This window comes from Canis lupus, chromosome 3 (assembly GCF_003254725.2).
Source record: "Canis lupus dingo isolate Sandy chromosome 3, ASM325472v2, whole genome shotgun sequence".
NCBI classification, from domain to species: Eukaryota; Metazoa; Chordata; class Mammalia; order Carnivora; family Canidae; genus Canis; species Canis lupus.
This window is the reverse complement of record NC_064245.1, coordinates 5,351,954-5,363,927: the sequence shown is the minus strand read 5'-3', so window position 1 is coordinate 5,363,927 and position 11,974 is coordinate 5,351,954. Positions and strand designations below refer to the sequence as shown.

The window sequence follows — 11,974 nt, the reverse complement described above, 5'->3', positions numbered from 1 at the left end:
CAACCCACAACAAATCCTAAAGATTTTGCATTTTATGTATTTCTTGAGTCCATTTCTTTCTTTCTTTTTATTGTACTATTGATGCTTTTGGTTTTTTTAAGTTGCTTTGTGACTACTGATGGCAAGAAGACAAGAATGAGATGTGACATGGATAAATAAATTTAAAGGAGTTTCTGTTCATTGCTTTGCCAATTCTTGGTTGTAAATGATATGTTTAATCTAAGATACTATATCTGTGTTATTTCCTTGTATTTATTTATAGGTCCTATGTTAATGCATATAATTATTAATAATTTCTTGCAAATGAAGGAAAGTAGAAATCAAAAGGAAAAATTTGGTAAATTATAAAATTATGGTGCTAACATATATTTCCAGATGTGTCAACTTGTTTTTTCCACTATCTATTGGTTCTATACCATGTAAAAACAAAATAACAAAAACAAAAAATATTAAAAATACAACTATCCCTAAGGAAAAGGATTCTAAAGCCTCACCCAGGAGCTTATTTCAGTTTATAACTGTCCTTGTAAACTTGTCAAGTTCCAGTTTTAAATCCTCACAAATGAAAATTTGTTAAAAGGGTTTTGAGTAGATTATTCTACTTTTCATGAGTACACAAGACAAAAACAATTCTTATTTTGACATGCATTGTTCTTTCAAGGTGTAGACTGGTGAATACCAAATAATACAAAGACATGCACTGTTGTTTCACATTAGTCAGACCTTGAATTAAAAGAGAAAAGGGCTCTGGCCTGAAAGTTAGGAGTTCTGGATTCTTTACACAAGTCTGGCACTAACTGGTTTCAGCTTCCTTTCAGTTTATGAGATCTTGCAATTCATTTGTTTGCTATGCTGAGTCTCAAAGTTTTTAGCTCCAAGGCAATAACATGAGAGATTCTCACAATTGCTAGATCAATAGAATCACCTAGGCATTTGTTGAAAGTATAAATTCCTGGGGCACACCACAGACATTTTGAATCAGGATCTCTGGGGAACAAGTTCCCTAGTATCCCTTATGCTCAGGGAAATTTGGAAATAAATATATTTGTTGACCCCTGTGAATTTTCCTAACTTAAACTTTAAGATTCTAATTATTGGTCAACAGCAGACAAACATCTGCTGAAATGGTGATAAGGCATTTACTGTGAAATTGATCAATTGCTAGAATATTATAACAGATGAGAAAAATAAAAGGATAATCTAGGGCAGTTCCTACATCCTTCCTCACGTTCTAATTTCTCATTTTCAGCCTCAAAAGCCTGTTCCTCAGAGCAGCATCCTATTACCAGCCTAGTGGCCTTAAATTTCCTCCCCAAGTGATTTCTGTTTAAGAACCATGACTGCTATGATAAAGCTTGTCATTAAAAAAGCCTCAATCATTCTTTTATGAATGTGGATCAGTCTTCCTTCTTTCTTCTCTGAAAACAAATTATGATCTATCAGAAGTTAAGTCTTTTCCTTCATGATCTAAGTAAAACATGTCTGTTTTTCGGTAAATGTACTTGTTTATATCTACTATTGTTATCCACATTTCAGCTGTTACCTTGTTATTTACATTAGAAAATAACCTATAAAATTGAAAGAAAGAAAGAAGAAAGAAAGAAAGAAAGAAAGAAAGAAAGAAAGAAAGAAAGAAAGAAAGACTGAGCAACACTGGAGCTGTGCTTGTTTTAGAAACTAAAAAGTTGGTTGAACATTGTAAGACCATGATGTATCTATTAAGAAGGGAGTTAATTGGATCATCTTGGTCATGATAGCTAAGGGAAAACAGTAAGTCTGTTCCAGAGACTCTAAGGAAAATAAAAGTTTGATTAAGGAACTGTTTTGGAAGGAAATGATCATCCTGACTATTATGTGGTAATAATCATAATAGAACATGTCATCTCTACAAAATTTTTATATTTCAACATAATTTTTATAAGTATAACGTGAACATCACATCTACCATGCTTTTTCTCTGGATATTATTACACTGATTTTCAAATAAAGTGATTGAATTAAAGTTTACAGAGAATATATGATTCATGCATCAAGACTCCATCTAATTTCCTGGATTCAAGTCTAATGCTCTTTCTTATCTACCATAAAGTCCGAAATCCCATGTTTTCAGCCACATTTTATTACCACACCAAAACCCATATCTACAGTCTTGGACATAACAAAGCTCCTGCAGTGAGTCTGATCTCTAATTTCCCAAGGCATGAGGAAAGGACAAAGTGCTGACATCATCATGATGATAGCTCAAGCTTGTTTAATGCCAAACCTGGTGTTAAGCACTTTACACGTATTGTCCCATTTACTTCTCACATTCACACTCCAATATAGATGATGTCATTGCCCATATTTTATAGATGAGTAAACCGTCTCAAGTGGATCATCTAAGGGTAAAAAGTGACTCCATCTCCTGCCTCCCCTCTTGTGGATGGGGTATTATGCTGCCCACAAATTCAACTCTGAATGCCTTTTTCCATCGAAACTGCTTCCCTATACGTTTTCTATTATTATTCCCTTAATTATGTATGCATGTTATTAGTTAAATAAGGTATTATTAGAGACTTTGGGGGAATTGTGCATCATTTCTAAACCTGTTTCTGTAGAAGGAAAGTCTCCTGAGATCCTACTTACATATTGACATGAGGATTGTATAGAATCAACCCCGATTGCTATGCTTACTACATATCCCTACAAAAGGCTTGGATTTGGAAAGGAGTAGAGACTTAACTAGCCTTTAATACCCGGGTCCTATCCCTACAAACAGCTTCACAGCATTCACAAATATCAGGATGAAAGGATAGATAAGTAAACAGGAAAAAGAAGGAGTAGATAACAAGTCAGGAGGAAATTTTAAAAATATTTATGTTTTATATATATGTAATATCTCATATACATGTAGACATACACATATATATAAAACACTGTATATTTCATAATTAAAAACAGATGCCCTGTCAATCAGATGCTGTTCTTTCATTACTTAATTCTCTGCAACATAGTGAAACTAGGCAGAGAAAGAATAAAAATCATTGAAGATTCAGTTTATTTGTAATAGAAACAAAATTAAAAAGCTGAGCAGAGACCTTCTCCCTTTGTCTTCTATTTTTCTGTCTCCTTGTAACTGGAACAATTGGTTATTTTCATATGAACACAATTCACTGAAAATTAACATTGATTTTATTCTCACTTGCTGTTCCATCTATTTAGTTGTAAAGGGACAGGACTATTTCTTTGGGGTTAACATCTATTAAGACAAATTTCTTTGGGGTTAACGTCTATCACAAACTAGATGATGAAGGTGAGGAAGCATCAGGAAGGCACGTATGGAAGTGAAGCACAAAACTCCTGCTTCTAAAGGTAGATGATCACTTAAAAACATCGTAACACAGTTTTTCTAGACAAAATTCACATTATCATATACAGTGGGTTTTTGTCAACTAATATTTCACATCTGTTACCTAAAACTATAGATTTTAAAGTAGTGGGTAAGGAAGGCAGTGAAATATACCATATTTAAAATTGAAGAGTTATGCCTTAATTTACAGTCAGAGCTCTTTTCTGTACAGGCTGCACAAATCCCCCTTATGATCTTGAGGCCATAAAAAGAAAGCAGGGCTTCTTTGCTTGCTCAACTTAGGAAAAGAGAATCACCGTCTGGAAGCTGGCAGCCTGTTTAAGCTCCACAAGTGCAATAACCCTAAGTCTTGCTGACCTCTGAGCTTCGGATACCACACTGGATTACTGACGATGAAAGCCTATGTAATCCGTGTAATGACATAACCAGACATGTCCCTGGTAAATTGGGCTAGCAGAAGCAAGAATAGAAAGAAGAAAGAAAGAGAGAAAGAGAGAAAGAAAGAGAGAAAGAAAGAAAAAGAAAGAAGAAAAAAAGAAAAGAAGGAAGATGAAAAAAAAAGAAAAGAAGGAAGATGAAAAGAAAAGGTGGATGATGAGTTCAGATTTTTGACTTGTCCAGAATTTGATAATAAATCTACATTTAAGTTAGCATACCTATAAATTTTAGGTGTCCTTATTTCATATTGTTATTATATACCAGGAGAAATGGGCTTTCCAAATCTATCATGTTCTTAAGACCTGTAAATGTTTTATTTTAGCCACCTACAACACTTACAAAATTGTACATTCTCAACATATACCTGTTGAATTAATCAATATGGCACCATTACCAAGTTAGAAGCAGTCTCTGAAAGAAGGTCTGAGAAATGACCTATAGAGTTATTGAAGGTCCAGCACTCACTGAAAGCATTCTTGCATTATGGACCACTGGTGTTGATTATAAAAAATTCCTCTAGTCCCAAACAGAAAGGGGTCAGGGGGAAGTGCTCATCCTTAAATGCATCTTCTGTTTCTCTACATGAGCATGAAATAATTTACTTTTCCCTAAACATATAACATATTATTTGTCATTTAAGGACAACCACGTTGCAAATACACTGAACAGATTCTGAGTTTCCATGTTGTGCTCGTTATTGGGCTAGACTCTTCCAGCTCCAAACTCACCCATGGACACTTGTGTAATGCTGGGATTGCAACGTGACTGTGTAAACCACATTTCCCTCTTTAGCAGCTGGCTCCCTTCTAGGCTCTGCCAACAGCGGCCCTTTGAGGAGATGTGAAAGCTGCAGGCAGAAGAAGGGCTCTTCCCTTCCTGTTTCCTACTGTGCCTGTAGAGTCACTCAGCTAATTGCTCTTAATTCCTGCAGAAGCAGTTGCTTCCCACTGTCAATTCCATTATTTGCTCCACTGCCAGACCAATCTTATCACAACCCCTCAACAGCGTTAGCAGCAGGTGGGTGGTACCCTGCCCTTGGTGGTTTACTCCACCTCCTCAGAACCCACCTTCAAGTGCTTGGTTCCCTTTATCTCCTTTCAGGGATGGTAGGTGCTCCCCGCTGTCGGCTATGTGTTATCTCTCAGTTATCTTTTTCCTGGCTACAGTCTCCTAACACCTTCATAACCAAATCCCTGCTTTAAATAATCTCTTCTAAAAACCTCTGCTAGTGTGACTTCTGTTTTTGTTTTTTTGGTTTTTTTTTTTGACTGGACATTACATATGTCAATTTTAACTAATAATTTTTTCTAATACTTGAACTTAAATGTTTCATAATTAAGAAGGAGTTAGATCATAATTTAGGAGACAGATTTTTTTCTGGTTACCTAATTTTGAGCAAAATAAAATGTGTTTTGATTTTATGTATGAACTGAACCATAAAGAACATACACGTGTATGTATACACACATGCATATACACAGATTGTCAATATATTATTTGTCCTCATGAGATTATTTTGTAGGTAAAATGTAATGAGATATGCAAGAGCCTTTTGAAAAACCATTGTATAGGCAAATGCTAGTCACTATTATAAAATAAATATTTTAAGTTGACCTAAAATGCTGTGTTCACCTTGCTTTGCAAATTTCAGAATTTTATGTGTGTGTATAAGAAATCACAGCCCATTTATTGATATGAATTATTTAAATAGAAAGTGTATAGAATGCGTACAAAATAAAAAAGCTACAAGTTAGCAGGATTAGACTGGAATACCTTCATTTTCTCTTCCTTTTGTCCCTGGAACTTTCTAGGTAGAAAATGGGAAGAGTAGGTAATTTTCTTCATGAAGCTGGTATGAAATATATCCATCCCAGCGATACTGAAAATATTTTCTTATACATTCTCACGTAGATTTAGTTAAGTTATTCTCATTGCAAAGATTAGATGTTTTGCTATTCTGAAAAATATGCTTAAGATAATTAACACGTTTCACCGTAGTCTTCCCTTTTCATTTCCAGCTTTGCTTTTAATACTTAGCCACACTCTCATTTACTTTAAAATTTTATGTCCTCACTGGCCTCAGTGATTTAATTGTGCTCTTTATAATAGTCTGACTCCATTACTTCCATTACTGACAGCTTTTAATCGCCATCAATTTCCCTTCCCCTACAGCCCCACATCTGAGCAATTGATAAGAGAGCCCAGATGTATTCTCCTTTGGCACCTGTGGGAAATTCAAACCACCCAAACACTGACCTGTGTATGGGAATCCTAACCCCTGCCATGTCTTCTAAATACCATAAAACCCCAGGCCAGCCTCTTTTCCCTACTGCCCCCGTAAGCCATTCTTGGATCTGTGGGCAAGTCCACCCTGCTCTCTCCCAGAAAGCCTCCTTATGTGAGTAATAAATGTTCTTAAATCCCCTTGATACTTGTGTTGCACCGTTAGTTTCAAACCAGAATATGAGTGAGTCCATTCTGCTGGTGACACAACTATTGGCAGAGAGAACAAGGAGTCTGGGCAAGGACCATGCCCCCTGGGGAATCCTTATTCTTTTGCTCTGTCTTGCTAACTAGCTCTGCTGCTTGCTGTTAATGTGCTTTGAGTTGTGGTGCTGCCTAATGGCAAGCTTGTACTCAGATCCATGGTTTTCTGTGCTACATCTGCTGGGTTCTCCTTTGCCTCCATTACAGGTTCCTCCCAAACTAAATCAGAAGTTATAATTAGTGTTTAGGAATGACTATGGGAAATAAGACCCTCCTTAAAGTGATCCTGACATGTGTTTCTACTGGTGTCTTTATCTATTTGTCAGTATTATTAAAATTACTGATGCCACCTAATCAGCAATAGGTAATATACTTTACTGCACAAAATACACTTCACTCATAGATTTGGCCAATATGTTCTATTTGGTACCTATTTCAACAGGCTTGTACCTATAATTTGCATTTCTCTTTGAAAAACACAATGCATCTTTACCCAGCTACTCATCCAGTACCTCAGTAGCCCTCCCATCACATACCATCTATGTAGGAAAGATCTTAAGCACATCTGACTTTCTCTAAGAACATAGATATGACATCACTTGGAAGGTATCTTCCATTGAGGAAATTCATTTGATATTCATTAAGGACATACAAATGCTCACAAAGGAACTCATAAAAAAAGGAGATGGATCCTTGCCCCACACATAAGATAAGGCCCTGTCATTGCAGTAAGTTCCTGAAAATTATTTGGTAATCAAAGGCTGCTCCATCTCTGACATTGTCAAGAAACAGTTATTGAACCTCTTTGCACCCATAAAAGTCAAACAAAAACAATGTCTTTTAGATTCCAGAAGAAATATATTTCTCAGTTTTACTTAATTTTTTACTTAAGTTTTACGTAGGCCTACTTATGCTGGCTGTTACTTGAAAATTGGCCCACTTGCAAATGAGGCCCCCTATCACGAAGGTTCTAGAATTTGTCCATGTTGCAATATAGCAACGTTCCCATTAGTACCTCCCCAAAATTCCTTCCCCATAAAAATCTTCAGTATGCGTCTTGGAATCTATGGGCCACTCCTGATGGCCATTAATTGCCTATGAGCTTCTGGTACACGAAGCTGCTCTCCCCAGCTCCATGCTATACGTCATTAGACTGGCAATTGCTGGCTGCTATTGTTCTCTTCCGGAAAAAGAGGATCTCATGCGCCCTGAGCCTATGACCCTTGATAGCTAGGTTCCATTATGCTTTGCAGTACCTGCAAGCTTAGCATGGTTGCCAAGTTCTCCTTGTTACAAGCTAGAGCCAAGCCTGGGTTCTCTGGCATACTTCACCTGCAGGAAGGCGTGAACTCTCCTGAAGTCTGTCCCATGCCAGATGCCATGGTGCTAGACAATGAAGTCATCTCTGTCCTGATCATGTTGAGTGAACAGTAAAGAACTATTCTTTAAGAACTATGCCTTAAGAATTATGTCTCTACCATATGCATGAGGGAACTCCTGGGGGAACTGCTGCTTTTCATTAACCAGGATGCTGCCAATCCAGGATGGGACCTGAAGGTCAGCTTAATTGGTTAAATTCAGACAGTCATCTTAGCACTGGATACCCTGGCCAACAATTGCCCATCTTTGCACACTTTTGCAAACTCTTACACCACTGCTAATGATCTGTCTGGCCTAGCCAATAGCAATAACCAATAGCCAATAGCAATTTCTTATCCAAGTTTTTCCACTTCAGGGTAAAGAACTCTAGGAATCTCTTACTTCACATATATCCTAAATGTAAATGAATGTCAAACATGTTTCCTTACATATAAAGCCACAATATAAGACACTATGCAAAAGCAACAATGGTTAGCTCATGCACAAAACATGCAACAGAAATTTCACCTTGTTTATGGCCTCAAGGCTACAAGCATCATAGGGGATGCTGGTGGCCTGCTTACACGAGCCTAAATATAATTAAATGGCATATTTCAGTCACCAGCCAAACGTCATGAATTCTAACAGTCTGCAACAATTAGGAGTTGTAACACTTTGACTCCATTTTTTTACTTCTGACCACTGATGACTTTCAACCCACACTACTCTCCCTCCCTCTTCTGCCTCACATCTGGAGGAGCTAAGAAAGTTCAGATATTCCCTCCTTTGATACTGCAGGGAAGTACAAACCATACAAGCTTTAACCCACATGCAGGAACCCTAGCTTTGCCCCATCTCCTAGCCACCATAAAACCTCAAGCTAGTTTTCTTTCCTATTCTCTCATACGGTTTTTGGACCTGTTTTGGAATCTACTCTGCTCTCCCCAGAAAGCCTCATTATTATGTGAATAACAGACATTTTCATATCCTCCTAATACACCTATGGTGTCATCAGTCTCAACATCTGGGTAAATTTTGGGTGAAGGTATCTATCTCACCTCTGTGGACTAATTGCAATACTCTCCCTCCTGTTTCAGGTTTTTATGTTTGAATTTTTATTGTAGTAAAAAAAAACACATAATGTAAAATTTACTATCTTAACTATTTACAAGTGTACAGTTCTATAGTGTTAAGTATTATATATTGTTCTTAAAACATCTCCAGAACTTTTTCATCCTGCAAATCCATAACTCTATGCCCAATAAACAGTGACTCCTCTTTGCCCCTCTTGCAAGCCCTAGACAGCCAGCATTTTATTTTGTGCTTTGATAAATTTAACTACTTTAAATACCACAGGTAAGTGTAATCATCAATAGTTGTCTTTTTCCAACTGGCTTATTTCACTAAGCATAATAGCTTCAAGAGGCATCCATAATATAGATGTGGCAAAATCTCCCACCTTTTTAAGGTTGAATAATATTTCACTGTATGTATATGCTACATTTTCTTTATCCATTCATTCATAGGTGGATAACCGTGTTGTTTCTTTCTCTTGATTATTGTGAATAGTGTTGCTATGAACACGAGTGTGTAAGTATCTCTTCAAGATCCTACTTTAAATTCTTTAGGATATATTCCCAGAAGTGTAATTGCTGGATCATATGGTAGCCTTATTTTCAACTTTTTGAAGAACTTCCATACTATTTTCCCATCATTGCACAATTTCACAATCTCACCAACAGTGCACAGAAGTTCCAACTTCTCTACATCCTCAACAACATTTTTTTTAACAACATTTGTTATTTTCTGTCCTTACTTGTTTTTTAAAAAATATTTATTTATTTATTTTAGAAAGGGAGAGTGAGTGAGTGAGTGAGTGAGCGGAGGAACAGAGGGAATCTTCAAGCAGACACCCTGCTGAGTGTGGAGCCCATTGAAAGGCTGGATCCCACAACCCATGAAATCATGACCTGAGCTAAAACCAAGAGTTGGACACTTAACAAACTGAGCCACCCGGGCACACTTTACTTATTTTTTTATGGTAGTGATAGATGTGAGATGGTATCTCTCATTGTGGTTTTGATTTGCATTTCCCTAATGATTAGTTATATTGAGGTTCTTTTCATATGGTTTTGGCTTTTTATATATTATCTTTGGTCTTCCTCCTGTTTTGAACTCCTTTTCCCCCACCTCTACATTTAGTTTATTTATACTTATCTTTCTGAAACCATAGCTACCGTATTTTTCAAGCCATTGGTGATTGTTATGCATTCCCCAATATTCTCCATTTTAAGCTTATTGGTCAAGCAAATATTTTATATGTTTTATCTTCCCTAATGTAAAACTAAATGAGGAAGATATACCTACTGCCCTGACACTTCCTAGGTGACCTCTAAATACTCATGACTATGACTTCATTGTGTGAGTCAAGAGTTTTTTCTGTTTGTTGTGCTGGAGGGAGAGTGCCCACAAAGAAATTACTAAAATCACTTTTAATCCCATGAGCATTCCAAAGGCAAAAAACAAACAAAACAAACAAACAAACCAAAAATGGTTTTGTGAGTGTGCTAATTTTAATTTAGCACTTACTCTTTTTGAATAACTCTATTAAGTGATTTGTTTATTATCAGTGATTGTAAGAAAAATGTACTCTATCATGTCTAGACTGCTAATGACAAATGAAACTTCAGAAGGTAAGCAGTTTGTCTAAGAGCACCCACGGCTAGTTTGCAGGGGAACCATGGCTTGCACTGGTGGCACAGTCCTCTTGTGTTGCAAAGGAAAAGAGGAAATGGGCTAGAAGCAATCAATGTTTTCCTTGAAATGGGTGTGGAGCTATGCTATTATTCCAGAACTGAGAGAGAACAAGTGAGTTCAGTGTTTGTAAAGCACTTAAAGGCCAGAATTATTAGCTTCTTTGAAAACATAACAAAGTAAGTTTTATACATCTCTTTTAAGGCTAAAACTAAATGCATGCATTGTTTCTCCATTAGCTAAGCCATTGAATAAGAATATGTAAATTAACACTCAAGTGATACTTCTTAAACGATGTGTGTAAGACTTTCCTGGGTCTGTATATGAAAACAATCTCTTGCCCCTTTGCTTACATTAAATCTGTGGCTCTGAAGCAAACTGTGGCTGTTTCTACATTTTACCAACTCTCTTTGTCAACTCAGTAAGAAAAAGATGCTCAATACTGAGATGTTGATTCTTCAGGAAAGAGAAGAAATTTATGATTCACAAGTTAAATTTGACGCATTGCTTAATTTTAAGCGCTAGATACCATTAACCTTTTTAATTAGTGCGTTTTGTGTGTGGTGTTGTTATTGATTCAAATTTGTTGATGGACTGAGTTTGGAGAAACTGATATCTGTTAATTCACTCATACACTTATGTATTCATCTATGCTTTATGGAGTAACCAGTCCTCAAATTAGTGTGAAGTAACATATAATACATTAAGACACATATGAAGCAAATCAATTAAAATACAAAGTTTGCTCAGAATCCAGTTAGAAGGAAGAAGGACAACAAAAGAAGGAAAGCAATGTATTATGTACTGGAATTAATCATTTATTGTAATTAAGCATGAAATTTATCTCTCCATTTCCAGGTAGCCAACTTGAAAGAGAAAACATTTTGTCCACTAATAAACTCAGTGGCAGATTGAAGAAAGCAAACAGGCTTCGTAGAATTTTTTTTTTCTGGAAATGTAATCTAGGGAATTTATCACATAAGCTTTTACTTTAGGAACATTGTCTCATTTGAATAGTTAGCAAAAGAGGAGTCATGATTTCCATACATACACACTCACTTCCCACTTCCCCCAACACACACATACACACACACATACGTATACAGGTTCATTCACTCATCAATTCTATTTCTCCTGTAGCATTCTCTAGAATAAGGTTACCACTATCTATTCAGATATTCAATTCAAAAACCCATTCTTGATTCCTCTCCTTCTCTCATCTCTTATACATAATTCATCAACATATTCTGTCAGTGCTCCATCTGTAATATATCCTGAACCCATCGTCTCCACTTCTAACACTGGCCCAAACCAACATTATGTCTAACCAGGAGTATGGTTTTAGATTCCTAACTGGACTTCTTCCCCCACTCCCAACCCACCCAACATGAGCAAAGGGCAGCAAGCATGATGTTTTAACTTCAAATCAGGTAATATCATTCCTCTTAAGACCCTTAACTTGCTTTCCCATTGCAATTGGCATAGAATTCAGTCTCCTCCAAGGTATATAATGACCTACAAATCTCTGACCTCATTTTCTACCTATTTCTTCCTGGTGTACCATGTACCAGGTACATTTTTTCTAGC

General features: G+C 36.5%; 1 long non-coding RNA gene across 3 annotated transcripts in view; it reads left to right on the top strand.

The window, feature by feature from the left end:
* LOC112653945 (uncharacterized) overlaps positions 1-11,974 on the top strand; it is a 96,488-nt gene that overhangs the window by 55,806 nt on the left and 28,708 nt on the right. The window lies entirely within an intron of this gene.